The sequence below is a fragment of the Trachypithecus francoisi genome, unplaced genomic scaffold, assembly GCF_009764315.1.
Source record: "Trachypithecus francoisi isolate TF-2019V2 unplaced genomic scaffold, Tfra_2.0 Lachesis_group17, whole genome shotgun sequence".
Taxonomy (NCBI): domain Eukaryota; kingdom Metazoa; phylum Chordata; class Mammalia; order Primates; family Cercopithecidae; genus Trachypithecus; species Trachypithecus francoisi.
Genome location: NW_022681462.1, coordinates 102,007,319 through 102,017,734, shown reverse-complemented (window position 1 = coordinate 102,017,734; position 10,416 = coordinate 102,007,319). Strand labels below are relative to the sequence as shown.

Genomic DNA, 10,416 nt, shown 5'->3' with positions numbered 1-10,416 from the left:
CATCGATTAGAAAGTAATAATTTGTTAAGAGGTTTATCAAAACACTTGTTTTAATGCTAGAAAACTGTTGAGTGAAGATCAGCATAGCAATCTCAGTATGCACTGCATCAAGTTTAAAGGGATATTACCAATTTCTGCTGGGAGCATTTTAACAACAGGCAATAGCTTTAATAGTAGCAAATTTAAATCTGATACTACTTTTTACAGTATATGTTTTAGGATAATGGTTCATAAAGCACAGAGCCTAGAGGACCAATTTCCAAGCCAAAGTGGGAGGTGGGGCTCACTAGGGCTGTATTATTGTTTACTTTTATATTTGAGTCTGAGTTATTACTTTCAGATGTTTGTAAGATCCACCTTTGCTTCTCTCACTCAGGCTATTTATAAAAATTTCCCTGTACAGTTTTATCTAATCTCCAGTAATATATATGCTGAATTCTTTAATCTTTTTGACTTTCTCATGATAAAAAGTCACACACTTTAATTCCATTTTCAGCAAAAAAATAATTCAATTAAAGTTGTATACAAAAATTATTCAGAGAAAAGTATTCAGAGAAAAACTGCCTTTAATTTTAACCTCATTTTCCCTAATGACACTGGTTAAAATAAAATGGAAGAAAATAAAATAGGGTGAAATCAAGCTAATTAAGTACATATGTAAATAAAATCATGACTGTTCTTGAGACTCTTGGTCAGATAGCAGATTTACTGGTCTCACAGTTAGTAACTGTGCTCCTTAGGGTGACAGAATGGAAACAGTCCCTCATTTAGTCTAGCCAAAATTTCCATAGTAAATTAATTTGCAGACGCTGTTCGTAAAATAGTGTTGGAGAATGTATGAGTGACCTTATATAAGTCCATTATGTTTTATTATGTTTACAGAAACAATAAAGATGTAATACTAAACAAAGATAAAAGCAGAGGTGTTGTATTACTTTTAAAATAATATTGGCTGGGCGTGGTGGCTCGCACATCTGTTAGCTCAACACTTTGGGAGGCCAGGAGTTTGACATTAGCGTGAACAACATAGTGAGATCCCGCATCTATTGAAAAAAAATTAGCTTTGCCTAGTAGTGCATGCCTGTTGTCCTAACTGCTGGAGAGGCTGAGGCAGATGGGATTGCTTAAGCCCAGAATTTGGAGATTGCAGAGAGCTATGATTGCACCACTGCACTGCAGCCTGGATGACGGGGCAAGACCCTGTCTCTAAAATAAATAAGCCTGGCGCTGTGGCTCACATCTGTAATCCCAGCACTTTGGGAGGCCAGCGTGGGTCAATCAACTGAGGTCAGGAGTTCAAGAGCAGTCTGGCCAAAATGGCTAAATTTGGTCTCTACTAAAAATACAAAAATTAGCCAGGTGTGGTGGCACGCACCTGTAATCCCAGCTACTCGGGAGTCTGAGGCATGAGAATCACTTGAACCTGGGAGGTGGAGGCTGCAGTGAGCTGAGATTGTTCCACTGCACTCCAGGCCTGGGTGACAGAGCAAGACTGTCTCAAAAATATATATATATATAATATATATATATAATTATTTATTTATTTATATTTAATTACCTAATTAATTAAATAAAATATTATTGATGAGCATTATGTTATTAATTTCCATTTATAGTCTTGCTTATTAAAATTATTTAGAATAGTTTTCTTCACAATTCCCATTTCATCCTTTGTTTTGAGGTGATGTAAACAATATCTCTACTTACATAGTTTTTAACTCATAAGTTATCTGACTGGCTCTCCAGCTAATATCAATAGTTTTAAAACTATTTCTCTAATGTCTTCATCACACATGCCAGTTGTTACCATAATCCCAGAGACGCAGAGAATCAGCTGTAAATGGTAAGAATGGTCTTACAAAGTGATGATTTAAACTTTTCATAACTTGGGGGGTTATTTCTCAAACCTCCACCCTATTCCTGGGATATGGCCTTCTTCTGCCTGTGATATCTTTTACCAAATCCCATTACTTCCACGGGCACATTTTTCAAAAACCAGAGAGAAGTTCACAGATTCTGGTCTTCTTCTTCACCTCATTTCTTCCAAAACTATTGGTTCAAAATCTGTTCTCTGATTGTAGTTCTTGGGAGAAAATTTTCATCTGTCTTTACTAAATTCAACTCTTAGTTTTTTGGTTTTGTTTTGTTTTTCCTTTTCAAAATAATGAAAACATCTACAAACATTTTCAATTCACCATTTGTACCACTTGTGCATGTGATAAAAATCCCCAGGTTTTTAAAAAGTTATATAAAAATAAACTCACTTACACTAAAATTGGTAATTTGGAGTTTCATTGATTGAATAGGGATTATTTTAGACGTGGATGATGAATACAAGCACACCAAAATTCCAAGGATTGCTATTAGTAATATAGTTCATATTTTTGAAAACTCTGAATTTTATATACATTTAAATGCTTGCTTTCTCTTCCTGTATTCCCTCTATAACACTAATAAATAAAGTATTTAAATGAAAAATGCCTTTTATTTAGATTACCATTTAAATTTGTATCTAGTTCTGTCTTCCATTCACATTTTTCTGTAAAACTCATGAAACTTTCTTAGCCAGAATCTCACAGCAGTTTTAGCAACTTTTCTATAAAACAAAACAAATAAATAGACAAACAATAAAACTTCACAAATTTTAATGGGGCCATACAAACTCTAAGAGTTGAAAAGACATTTACACTATCTAGTCTATTATCTAGTTTTTAAAATCCGCCAGAGGTTATATGTTTTGCTCTAAGTCACACTGCTGGCTAAATTAGAAAAACAGCTAGAATTCTGGCATTCTGACCATGAATCCAGGGCTCCTTCCGACTGAATTTGCAGTTCTGGCTTTGAATCCAAAAAGACTAAGTGATATCCTGGAAATATATCAAATCTGCAGAAATGTGCGTGACTTCAATGAAAATATTTGTTCAGGTTGTGCAGGGTGGCTCACGACTATAATCCCAGCACTTAAGGAGGCAGAAGCAGAAGGATAGCTTGAGCCCAGGAGTTAGAGACTAGCCTGGGCAACATAGCAAGACCCCAGTCTCCACACAAAGGAAAGCAAAAACAAAACAATAAAATATTTGTTCAGAGGGCAAGGAGCAAAAGATATTGGTGAACTCCTTTCCTTTGGAAATAACATATTAAGTATCTTGTATATTTTCACCCAGCATTGGTATGTCATGATTCATCTGGTGCTAAATAAGTTAGATTGGTGCTAAGATGCACACGGTGAAGCTTAAAGAAAACATGAAAAGGACATCAGGTCTTCCAGGCAAGGAAGCTCCATTTCGTCCATGAATGGCGCTTTGAGCCTCTAGATACATTCATCTCTCTCATTGCTTTAGCTACAAAAGGTCTGTTATTGGAGGATTGTCCCAAAAAGTGTAAGGCACTGTTTAATGAAGGAGAACAGGAACAACTTGATCGCATTCCTCTGCCACTAACATTTTGCTCTGGTTATCTCTGTGGAATTTTTTCCCAAGAAATCCTTTGACTGAATGTGGAGGAACAGAGGGGAAGGACTTGGGGCTGTTGCGGCAGAGGAGCCCTGCCTCTGCAGGTTTCACCCACACTATGGAGATGCTGTGCGGCCAGGGGTGAGGGTGTCCTGGCTTCCACGCCCACCACCATATTCCCCTGTCCCTTGCAACCTGGTCTTCCTGCTGTGGCTACTAAAGTCTGTTGCCTCCCCGCTCATCGCTGCTCCTCACACACGTGAGGTTTTGGAAGTTGTCATGCTGGATATTGTTAAGTTGTTGATCCTTCCAAGTGCAGCTGCTGCTCTACCATTTATAAAAGGCCAGGAAGACTCCGTCTCCCTTTGTCCAGCACATTCTGATTGTGGTCAATCCCAACAGAAACACATGTAGTGAAATGAAGGCCGGGTATGTGGGTCTTTTCCTACGCTGCAAAATGGATTCATTGTTCTGTGGAATTTGAGCCTGACCAGGACAGCAGGACTTAGAAGCCCCAGGACTGAAAATAAACTCCACAGTCTTTCAGATTCACAGGGGTCAGGACAGGAGGAGACCTAGAAGAATCTCATGTTCCAAAGACAAACTCTCCGGCCACCAAATACCCACATTCTCGGAAGTTGAGAGTATTTGGATATCTCCCAGTGCCAGACTTGCTTGCATATCACATCTGGGCGTGGTGTTGCCCCAGGGCTAAGATAAACTCATGGTGGGGAAGTCCTGGGACACGGAAGTGTTCAAGAAATGTCTTTTCTCATTCAGGAATTATTCCCCTATCAAATCCCAGGAATTATCTTGGGAGTCAGGCAGAAATTGAAGTCCCATTATCACGACTGCCTTCACAACCACCACTGCCACAACCGGTCATCAGAATGACTTTCCCAGGGCCACACAGCTGAGCCATTCCAGGCCAGGACAACCACGCAGGCCCCTGACTCTGGGACCTGTGCTCCCTCCTCTTCACATCGTAAGTTAAAGGGACATTTGTTATTTTTAGATGATCCAAGGGCGGATCTATAGGAAGATAGTTGAGAAAATATGCATTAGGCCAAATTTTATAAGTATAAATTGATTAAATAATACAATAAAAATTTAAATATATATTCAGAGATATACATGAGAAAGAGAAACAGAGATGATAGAAATGATGAAGACAGAGACAAGGTAATATGACTCTAGGAGACCAGGGAAGGTCACAGATCTCAAAACATGACCTCTCAAACTGCTGGCTGCAGGTTGTAATTCAATTATTCATTCAGCAAGAATGTATTTATCAAGTCCTTAAGATTAAAGTGGTAAACATGATTCAGTTCCAGCCCTGGAGAAGTTCAACATTTGGAAGGAGCAGAGGCTAGTAATAAGTATCGTGGATGCCTAGAGGAGAAAGAGATATCTTCTATTTTGGGCATAGACATTGGTGAAAATCCCAACTTTGTCCGTAAAATGTATCATTTTTAAATGTTGTCAATCATTCATCTCTACGTATGGCAATGAAGGACAAAGACTCTGGATGAAGTATAGCAAGAGAAACTATTATAATAGAGCCTTCAAGAAGGAATAAAGCTTGGGATATGGGAAAAGATAACATGAGCATAGGAGAGAAAGTGCTGGCTCTCAAAGCAAATTTTATTCATTTGTATGAAGGTCTGACAGGGACTATGAAGATGAGTCATGAAGATAAGGGTGAGTCACCAAGTTTTCAAAGATAACTTTGAAACACATCTCAAGTTTTATAGAAAAACCATACTCTAGTGCAATAATGGAGTCGATAGGTCCCTGGTTCAGCACAGCAGGTCTAAGAGCATACTTAATGTATTCATTAAGTAAACATTTATTGAATAGATCTGATATATCAAGAACATGACCAGCATGAATGTAAAGGGATGAACAAGACGTAATAACTGTACTTATGAGATTCAATGTGTGGTGGCCAAGCCAATAGTCTAGGGGCTAAAACTAACCTTTGTTCAATCTAGGACTCCAGGACAAGATGCCCATCATGGAAAGCAGTTGTGTTTGCCTTCCCACAGTGAAATGTGGTCATACATACAGGACACGGTTCATGTCTCCTAAAGTGGTGATAGATGAAGACTAAGGTTTCTGTGTCTCCATGTTAATGCATCTTCCTGTTAGGCATCTATCACTGTCAGCATCAATTGAATTTTTTCTGAACTTGCCATGTATCCATCAATACTTCTGAGCATTGCCTGCCACTGCCTACTCTTCTTTCACCATTATGTTTCATTATTATGCCCTACATCCTACTACCTAAAATCCCCTGAGACTTGCTTTCTCTATTTATTGCAACAATGTCACTGCCACCGCCCAAGTCCAGGCCCTAGTCATATGGCTCACACATTATCAGCCACAGCCTTCTTGCTTGCCCCCTGTTCTGAGTCTCATATCGCCAAATATATCCAAGAAACTGTTGCATAAATGATCTTTCTAAACAGCATACCTCATTGTATTTCAGCCCTGATGTAAATTCACCAGAGACCTCTTCTTCTCCTGTCTCCTCTCATACACCCTAGCTTGAGTGTCCCGTGCATACTCTCCATCCTAGCACATGGCTTTGTGGACAGACTACTCTGGTCTCATCACCTCCATGCACCATTCTCTCCAGTTTTCCTTCAATATTTGCTGTTCCTTGCTCATTGGCCTTTACACAGGCCATTTACACAACTAGAATGCCCTTTCTTCTCCTTCATCCAGCAGCTGACACCTACTTCTACATCAAATCTAAGAACAGCTCACTTCTCTCAGAACTTTTTCCCCTACTGGCTAATTTAAATGATTACAGGCTTACATGATATCCAAGTGGATAAGGTTATTATAAGTTTTCCTCACTGCTTTGTATTTACTACTTTATTTCTCTGGCTTCCCACTAAATAGTCAAAAAGTAGTTGATAGAGGGAATAAAGGGTAAACAAATGAATGAGAATCTTGTCATCTCTCCTCCCTTGTTTTGCTTTAGTTTATTTTCAAATTGGAGAAGTGAAAAAAATGATTCCTTAAAAACAAACCAAAAAATGCCCTTAAAAATGAGCAGAGAAATTCTACCCCTCGAATCACACCCTACTCTAGAAAGCTGAGAAAATGTAAGTGTTCACTGTTTGGAGGAATACTCTCTTCCTTTTCCTGTCTCCAGTGGCTCCTTTTCCTGAAGAAGGTCAATGGACCACATGGGGCCATTCAAAGCCAGCCAAGGTCACATGGATGGGGTTTGCTGGCTTCATCTCAGACGATCTCCGGTTGAGTTGAATAAAGTTGCAACTTTATACATTTGGCTCATGCAAAGTATTTTTAAAATAAGACTCTTCCATTTGAATTTCAAAACGTATGCATATAGGACTTCCCCATTCCCCAAAGACTCTTATTTCTAGCTGAGTTCCAACATCACTTGTGCTCACAGGACGCATAAAACAAATTATTCTTCTGGTCCACACCCTGAATTTCACAGAATTAGACAGTTTTCCTGTCTCCTAGGAAGATGCAAAATTTATTACATCCAGTTCTCAGAAATACATCCAGTTAAGCAAGTCATTTTCTACTTTGTATCATTCTAATTCCTACTGGTACTTCTTGAAGCCTCCAATGAGGCAAGTCTTCATAATAACTTTAATAAAATCTTACTACCCTATATTTTCCTCATGTTACTGAGCCATGATGAACTGCAATGTAACTGAGTGAAATGGAGAGTCGGTTGAGGTGGGCATGGTAGGGAGGCATTGATGTGCTTTCTGTGCTCTCTTGTTCAATTATCCTGCAGGGGAATTCTCTAATCATAGCATATTCAGCTTAAATAATAGAAAAATGGAAAACTTTACCTAGAGAGGGTGAATGAATCATCTCATACAATAATTTTGCTTTATAAATGAAAAAAAACCAAACAGAGAAAGTAATTTGTCTGTGACTACAGTCACTGGCAGAGCTAGATGCAGGATCTTGACTATAAGTATTAATATCACTAATTTGAGAGGTCCAGGAAGATCCTAACATCCTGAAAAAAATGTTCTGGGAGATATGTATGCATAGTAAGGATTTTGGCTTCATCAATTTCAAAAAGCTCAAGAAAGTAAAAAATGTTGAGAGTTATATTCAAAGATCCTGTAAGCTCAAGGAGTCTCTTATTCTACAAAACATTCTTTGCACCTGTGTTATCTCTAGTATAAGTTCAGAAGAAGAAGAAAAATAAAATTTTCCTTTTTTCCCCCAAACAGAAGTCTTATTTAAATTGAATTTCTTTCTTCCTTAGAACTTATAGATAAGTTTTCGCACAAAATAGTTCAAGGAACTTTAAGTTTTTCAATAGATTCACAAGTAAGTTTTATTTCTACCTTCCTTCAAGAAAATACGTAGCAGTATTCAAATCTTTGTGACTATCAAATTTTACCATATTAGGAAATTTTTGTCTAACAGTAACTCTATTAAGTGCATTACCCAGAAGACCACAAAATTCCTAATATACCAGTCCAGATAGACTCATAGCATTCATAGCATTATAGCTAAAGCTGAAAGGACCTCAATTCCCATCTAGTGAAAGTCTCCACTGTTAGAAATAACAATGACTTCCAAAGGGGAGTGACTTGGAGAAGAGTATATTGTAGCTAGTGGCCAAGGAGCCCAGGACTCCAAAAAAAAAAAAGAGACCGGGTGGGGGCATTATATGAGTTTCGGGATTCATGATGTTAATGTTTCTTGGTACTCCTTCAACATTGGTAAAACATATAGTAGGCATTAGGTGAGGTTCAGGCATGGACCATGATATCATGGATGGAGAGAGGAACAAAGAACTGTTCCTCTCCTTGGACTCATAAATGAATGAGAGAAAATAGGCTTCTTCTAGAACATCTGTTGACATATGAAGTGTCTCAATTTTCAATATGTGTCTCTACAATGACCCAGATGTTCAGAACAACTTTCATTAAACCCTGCTAACTCAGATTCAGTTTACCCCCAGAGACCATGATAAAGATGAGGACGATGGTTGAGTATATATTATTGGTAACAAGAAACAGTAGTTTTATACACTGAAGTCACCTAACATCTCACTTTTTTTATCTTTATAGGTCAAAAGTGCTTTCATCCAGTGGAAATAATGACTTCATATTGCAGAAAAAAGGAAAGATGACATTTGGTTTGCTTTATTAAAGACTTTGTCTATTAATTATAAATGAACCTTTGTACATGGTCACTGAGAGGGAAAGTGTAATGTGACTTTTATATCCAAGAAAGCATGAAAACATCAACATGACTGTTGGCCCTGTGAGATGGAGGTCTCAAATCTGTAGTCTGGTTAACCCTCTTCCTTTAATGTTGCTTTAATGTTTTCTCTTTATTCAACTATTATTTACAAAGCCTCTTGCACATCAGGTAGTCTGCAGAGGCTAGAAAATCAGAGATGAATAAAACTTGATGCATATCTTCAAAGTGCACAGAGAAGGCTGGAACCAGTGGTGAATCTTTGCACAATGAAGAGGGAGGTGGTCCTACCTGGGAGTGTGCTGGGGAAATTCTGTGCATGAATGTGTGAGGGGTTCTGTAAGAATCACCACCTGCTCACCAAATCCTACCACATCCTGTAGCTCAGGTAAATTCTCCAAATGTATCTAGGATACCTGGATGATATTGAGGAAAATTATAAAAGAATGCTGGAAAGCAATTATATATGCAATTTTGTGCTACTCAGATACCTTCTTACATTAGACTCCGGAGTAAATTAACCAGGGGCAGTTTGCAGAACCCCTGATTTGAGATAAAATGTTGTAGCCACTAGCACTGCCCCTCATGCCCCAATTGTGAAAAGTTCTCTCATGTTGCAGAAGATGGGAGAGCAGTGTCTGATGGCAGTATGCTATAGGAAGTCATGCAGGCTGGTATGGTTATAACCAGAAGCTGGGTCACACACAACCAGATGGTGAATACTCATCAAAACAAGGACAACCATGGCTTGACACTAAGGAGCCTCTGAGTGGAATAAGAGTAATCATTGCAATCTTACCAAGTTCAGAGGTCAGCACACAGTGATCTTGATTTCAGCCAGAGCTATACATCATTCAACCAGCCACTGATCATGCCTCATTTTATCAATGCTGAGAGCAAAGAAATCCTGCCCATCATAAAAGACAAGGCCCTATCTCAAGATTTTAAAATCTAGTTTGGATACCAATCTAGGGAAAAAGTAGTATCTCCCAAACATCCTTTCCCCTTCCTTGAAATCTCTCTTGTTCCTCTTCTGATTCTTGTTTCTTTCTGCCTTTCTATTCTAATGATTTTCCCTAATTTTATACCCAGGAATAATTATTATATTAATTGTTTCTATTATAATAAAAGCTAACATTTTTTAAGTGCTTACTTTGCACCAGACTCTGTCTGAAAAGCTTTGAGTATATTGGTCCATTTAATCCCCATAATAAAGTTAGAAACTATTTTAACCAGTCATATATTTTACTTCCAATATGAATCATTTGGAAGTAAAATGACTTGCCTAAAGTCACATAGTGATTAAGCAGGGGAGCTGGCCTTCAGATCCTGCAACCTCACCTTAGAGCTTGATCCCATAAGGACTGCTGTCCTCTCTGCTCACTGCCTTGTCCTCACAGCCCAATTTCATCACACGTGTTACAGCTGACTCCAACAGGAAATCCAGCTTCTCTTTGGCCCATATGATGTTTAAAATACCTCTTAAAGGTTTTGCCTTTTGTGTGACCTCTGCCATTTTTGATGGTCCCAGGAATGGCCGGTATGACTCTCCACTCTGCTTGGCTCAAGGTTGACTTTTCGTGACTCAAGATTGAATCACCAATAATGTCTTTGTGAACTGTCCATAATAAAAATTAGGAGGGTCTTTAGAAAGATGTGGCTTTTATTAGGTTTAACAATGACAAAATATTAAAATCAGACCTAAATTACTGTTCATATTATAATTTAAATTTTGGGAGATGTG

At 38.3% G+C, this 10,416-nt stretch overlaps 1 long non-coding RNA gene across 1 annotated transcript; it reads right to left on the bottom strand.

Moving 5' to 3' along the window:
• Positions 1-2,469: 2,469 nt before the first annotated feature.
• On the bottom strand, positions 2,470-10,130 carry LOC117063044. The gene is made up of 3 exons (XR_004428691.1): positions 10,014-10,130; positions 9,044-9,088; positions 2,470-2,596 (listed from the first exon to the last, which is right to left on the bottom strand). It is a non-coding gene; the product is annotated as an uncharacterized LOC117063044 (long non-coding RNA).
• Between the last annotated feature and the right edge of the window lie 286 nt (positions 10,131-10,416).